The following is a 6,000-nucleotide window of genomic DNA, read 5'->3' as shown; positions in this document are numbered from 1 at the left end:
GGAGTGCATTAGGGATGGTTTTCTCGACCAATATGTCGAGGAAGCAACTAGAGGGCTGGCCATCCTCGACTGGGTGATGTGTAACGAGAAAGGACTAATTAGCAATCTCGTTGTGCGAGGCTCCTTAGGGAAGAGAGACCATAATATGGTAGAATTCTTTATTAAGATGGCGAGTGACACAGTTAATTCAGAGACTAGGGTCCTGAACTTAAGGAAAGGTAACTTCAATGGTATGAGACGTGAATTGGCTAGAATAGATTGGCAAATGATACTTAAAGTGTTGACGGTGGATAGGCAATGGCAAACATTTAAGGATCACATGGATGAGCTTCAACAATTGTACATCCCTGTTTGGGGTAAAAATACAACGAGGAAGGTGGCTCAACCGTGGCTAACAAGGGAAATTAAGGATAGTGTTAAATCCAAGGAAGAGGCATATAAATTGGCCAGAAAAAGCAGCAAATCGGAGGACAGAGAAATTTAGAATTCAGCAGAGGAGGACAAAGGGTTTAATTAGGAGGGGAAAAATAGAGTATGAGAGGAAGCTTGCCGGGAACATAAAAACTGACTGCAAAAGCTTCGAGATATGTGAAGAGAAAAAGATTAGTGAAGACAAATGTAGGTCCCTTGCAGTCAGATTCAGGTGAATTTTTAATAGGGAACAAAGAAATGGCAGACCAGTTGAACAAATACTTTGGTTCTGATTTCACGAAGGAAGACACAAATAACCTTCCGGAAGTACTAGGGGACCAAGGGTCTAGTGAGAAGAAGGAACTGAAGGATATCCTTATTTGGCAGGAAATTGTGTTAGGGAAATTGATGGGATTGAAGGCTGATAAATCCCCGGGGCCTGATAGTCTGCATCCCAGAGTACTTAAGGAAGTGACCACAGAAATAGTGGATGCATTGGTGATCATTTTCCAACAGTCTATCGACTCTGGATCAGTCCTTATGGACTGGAGGGTAGCTAATCTAACACCACTTTTTAAAAAAGGAGGGCGAGAGAAAACAGGTAATTATAGACAGGTTAGCCTGACATCAGTAGCGGGGAAAGTGTTGGAATCAATTATTAAAGATGAAATAGCAGCGCATTTGGATAGCAGTGACAGGATCAGTCCAAGTCAGCACAGGTTTATGAAAGGGAAATCATGCTTGACAAATCTCCTGGAATTTTTTTGAGGATGTAACTAGTAGAGTGGACAAGGGAGAACCAGTGGATGGGGTGTATTTGGACTTTCAAAAGGCTTTTCACAACGTCTCACACAAGAGATTGGTGTGCAAAATTAAAGCACATGGTATTGGGGTTAATGTACTGACGTGGATAGAGAATGGCTTGGCAGACAGGAAGCAGAGAGTCGGGATAAACGGGTCCATTTCAATATGGCAGGCAGTGACTAGTGGGGTGCCGCAGGGCTCAGTGCTGGGACCACAGCTATTTACAATATCCATTAATGCTTTAGATGAAGGAATTGAGTGTAATATCTCCAAGTTTTCAGATGACACTAAGCTGGGTGGCGGTGTGAGCTGTGAGGAGGACGCTAAGAGGCTGCAGGGTGACTTGGGCAGGTTAGGTGAGTGGGCAAATGCATGGCAGATGCAGTATAATGTGGATAAATGTGAGGTTATCCACTTTGGGTGCAAAAACACAAAGGCAAATTATCTGAATGGTGGGAGATTCGGAAAAGGGGAGGTGCAACGAGACCTGGGTGTCATGGTACATCAGTTATTGAAAGTTGGCATGCAGGTACAGCAGGCGGTGAAGGTGGCAAATGGTATGTTGGCCTTCATAGCTAGGGGTTTTGAGTATAGGAGCAGGGAGGTCTTACTGCAGTTGTATAGGGCCTTGGTGAGGCCTCACCTGGAATATTTAGTTCTGAGGAAGGACATTCTTGCTATTGAGGGAGTGCAGCGAAAGTTCACCAGACTGATTCCTGGGATGGCTGGACTGACATATGAGAGGAGACTGGATCGACTGGGCCTGTATTCACTGGAGTTTAGAAGGATGAGAGGGGATCTCATAGAAACATCTAAAATTCTGATGGGACTGGACAGGTTAGATGCAGGAAGAATGTTTCTGATGTTGGGGAAGTCCAGAACCAGGGGACACAGTCTAAGGATAAGGGGTAAGCCATTTAGGACTGAGATGAGGAGAAACTTCTTCACTCAGAGTTGCTAACCTGTGGAATTCCCTACCGTAGAGAGTTGTTGATGCCAGTTCATTGAATATATTCAAGAGGGAGTTAGATATGGCCCTTACGGCTAAAGGGATCAAGGGGTATGGAGAGAAAGCAGGAAAGCGGTACTGAGGTGAAGTATCAGCCATGATCTTATTGAATGGCGGTGCAGGCTCGAAGGGCTGAATGGCCGACTCCTGCACCTATTTTCTATGTTTCTATATCATTGAGGGTCGTGCAGTTGATGTGGTCTATATGGATTTTAGCAAGGCTTTTGATAAGGTCTCACATGGCAAACTAAAAGTAAAAGCCCACGGGATCCAAGCCAAAGTGGCAAGTTGGATCCAAAATTGGCTGACGCAGGAAGCAAAGGGTAATGATTGATGGATATTTTTGTGACTGGAAGGCTGTTTCCAGTGGGGTTCTGCAGGGCTCAGTATTAGGTCCCTTGCTTTTTGTGGTATATTATCAATGATTTAGACATGAATATATGGGGTATGATTAAGAAGTTTGCAGATGATACTAAAATCGGTTGTGTGGTTGATAATGAAGAAGAAAGCTATAAACTGCAGGAAGATATCAATTAACTGGTCAGTTGGGCATAACAGTGGCAAATGAAATTCAATCCAGAGAAGTGTGAGGTACTGTATTTGGAGAGGGCTATCAAGGCAAGGGAATACACAATAAATGGTAAGACACACATGTGTAGTGGAACAATGGGATTTTGGAGTGCATGTCCACAGATCCCTGAAGGTTGCAGGTCAGGTGGATAAGGTGATTAAGAAAGCATAAGGAATACTTGGCTTTATTAGTCGAGGCATAGAATACAGGGACAGGGAGGTTATGCTTGAACTGTATAAATTACTAGTTAGGCCACAGCGAGAGTACTGTGTGCAGTTCTGGTCACCACATTACAGGAAAGATGTGATTGCACTAGAGAGGTAGAGAAGATTTATGAGGATATTGCCTGGACTGGAGAATATTAGCTATGAGGAAAGATTGAATAGGTTGGGGTTGTTTTCTTTGAAACAGGAGGCTAAGGGGAGACCTTATTGAATGCTTTATTATAGGCTGGTTTCACATTTTAGAAAAAGAATCCTAGGATTTTTCCTCCTGTATGTTTTCGCTTGGCCTCTTCCAAGGTAACATGATGCCAGCTGAGGTTGTTAGAATGAGGTACCCAAACTGACGGGAAGGCAGGAGACCATTTTGCCACCTTTCGTGTTCCTTTACTTGAACATCAAATCTGGGGCTAATGACACCGCACTTGTTCAGTCTGCTTGCGAGATTAACAACAATTTTTTCACCCCTGTGGTCATCGATAATCTCAAACTCTCTAATGTAGCTATCATTACAGTCAAGAATTTCACAATCACTTTGGAGCATGGTCGGATGAGAACTTGCCGTTTTCCACGTTTCTCGGCATTGTTGATGCTTGCAAGGGCATCAGCAAGAATGATCATGCGCACCATAATGCCAGTTCGTCAATATGGGGGAAAGACCTTATTGAGGTGTATAAAATTTCTTTAAATCTATTCCCCCTGGTTGTTAATCCCTCTGCCAAGCGAAAAAGGTAATTTCCATCCAGAGTGGATGGGAATGACCTATTTCCCTTGGCAGAGGGGTCGGCAACCAGGGGGCATAGATTTAAAGTAATTGATAGGAGGTTTAGAGGGGGTTTGAGGGTAATTTTTTTACCCAGAGGGTAGTGGGGTTTGGAACTCTCAGCCTAAAAGGTAGTAGAGGCAGAAATCCTCATCACATTTTAAAAGTACTTGGATATGCACTTGATGTGCCGTAACCTACAAGGCTACGGACCAAGAGCTGGAAAATGGGATTAGGTTGGATAGCTCTTTTTTGGATCAACTGAGCCTTTATTCACTGGAGTTTAGAAGGATGAGAGGGGATGTCATAGAAACGTACAAGAATCTGACGGGACTGGACAGGTTAGATGCGGGAAGAATGTTCCCGATGTTGGGGAAGTCCAGAACCAGGGGACATAGTCTTAGGATAAGGGGTAGGCCATTTAGGACTGAGATGAGGAGAAACTTCTTCACTCAGAAAGTTGTTAACCTGTGGAATTCCCTGCCGCAGAGAGTTTTGATGCCAGTTCATTGGATATATTCAAGAGGGAGTTAGATATGGCCCTTATGGCTAAAGAGATCAAGGGGTATGGAGAGAAAGCAGGAAAGGGGTATTGAGGGAATGATCAGCCATGATCTTATTGAATGGTGGTGCAGGCTCGAAGGGTTGAGTGGCCTACTCTTGCACCTATTTTCTATGTTTCTATGTTTTTCGGCCGGTACGGACACGATAGGCCGAATGGCCTCCTTTTATGCTGTAAATGTCTACGAATCTATGATTCTATGAAAGAGTTTGGGGAGTCAGGTGGTGAGACCTGCTCTTGTAGCCACAGTAATTATGTGGTTGGTCCAGTTAGGTTCTGGTCAATGACCCCCAGGATGTTGATGGTAGGGGATTCGGTGATCAAAAGGCCTTTGAATCTCAAGGGGTGGTGGTTAGATGCTGTCTTGTAGGGGATAGTCATTGTCTGGCACTTGTGTGGCGCGAATGTTATTTGTAACTTATCAGACTAAGCTTGACTGTTGTCCAGGTCTTGCTGCATGCGGGCATGGACTGTTTCATTATCTGAGGAGTTGCAAATGGAACTGAACACTGTACAATCAACAACAAACATTCCCATTTCTGACCTCATGATGGAGGGAAGGTGATTGATGAAGCAGTTGAAAATGATTGGGCCAAGGACATTGCCCTGAGGAACTCCTGCAGCGATGTCTTGGGGCCAAGATGATTGGCCCCCAACAACCACCTTCCTTTGTGTGAGGTATGACTCCAACTAATGGAGTTTTTTTCCCCCGATTCCCATTGACAAATTTTACTAGGTCTCCTTGATGCTACACTTGATTAAATGCTGCCTCGATGTCAAGAGCAGTCACTCTCATCTCACCTCTGGAATTCAACTCTTTTGCCCATGTTTGGGCCAAGGTCTGGAGCTAAGTAGTCCTGGTGGAACCCAAACTAAACATTGGTGAGCAGGTTATTGGTGAGTAAGTGCCACTTGATAACACTGTCCACATTACCTTCCATCACTTTGCTGATGATTGGGAATAAACTGATGGGGCGGTAATTGGCCAGATTGGATTTGTCCTGCTTTTTGTGGACAGGATATATCCGGGCAGTTTCTACATAGTTGGGTAGATGTTAGTGTTGTAGCTGTACTGAAACAGTTTCGCTAGAGGCTGATCTACTTCTCGAGCACAAGTCTTCAACACGACAGCTAGAATGTTGTCGGGGCCCATAGCCTTTGCTGTATCCAGCGCGCTCAGCTGTTTCTTGATATGACAATCGAATTGGCTGACTGCTGTGATGGTGGAGACCTCAGGAGGAGGTTGATATGGATCATCCACTTGGCCCTTCTGGCTGAAGATGTGTTGCAAATGCTTCAGCTTTGTCTTTTGCACTGACGTGATGGGCTCCGCCATCATGGAGGATGGGGATGTTCATGGAGCCTCCTCCTCCCGTCAGTTGTTTAATGGTCCACCACCATTCATGACTAGATGTGGCAGGACTGCAGAGCTTTGTTCTGATCCATTGGTTATGGGGTTGCTAAGCTCGGTCTATAGCATGCTACTTTCCTTTTAAGAGAAGTTATGAATGATGATGAGCACAGTAAACCTCTCAGCATACACACCCATTTCTTACCTTATGATTGAGGGAAGATGATCTATGAAACTGCTGAAGATATTTGGGGCAGGGATGCTTCTCTGAAGAACTCCTGCAGTGATGTATTGGTGTTGTGAAGACT

The 6,000-nt window shown here is 44.5% G+C and overlaps 1 pseudogene; it reads right to left on the bottom strand.

Annotated features, from left to right (window-relative positions):
* Nucleotides 1–3,226: 3,226 nt before the first annotated feature.
* Nucleotides 3,227–3,646, bottom strand: LOC139230432 (small ribosomal subunit protein uS8-like; annotated as a pseudogene).
* Between the last annotated feature and the right edge of the window lie 2,354 nt (nt 3,647–6,000).

The sequence above is a fragment of the Pristiophorus japonicus genome, chromosome 2, assembly GCF_044704955.1.
Source record: "Pristiophorus japonicus isolate sPriJap1 chromosome 2, sPriJap1.hap1, whole genome shotgun sequence".
Lineage (NCBI taxonomy): Eukaryota > Metazoa > Chordata > Chondrichthyes > Pristiophoridae > Pristiophorus > Pristiophorus japonicus.
This window is presented reverse-complemented; position numbering and strand designations above follow the sequence as displayed.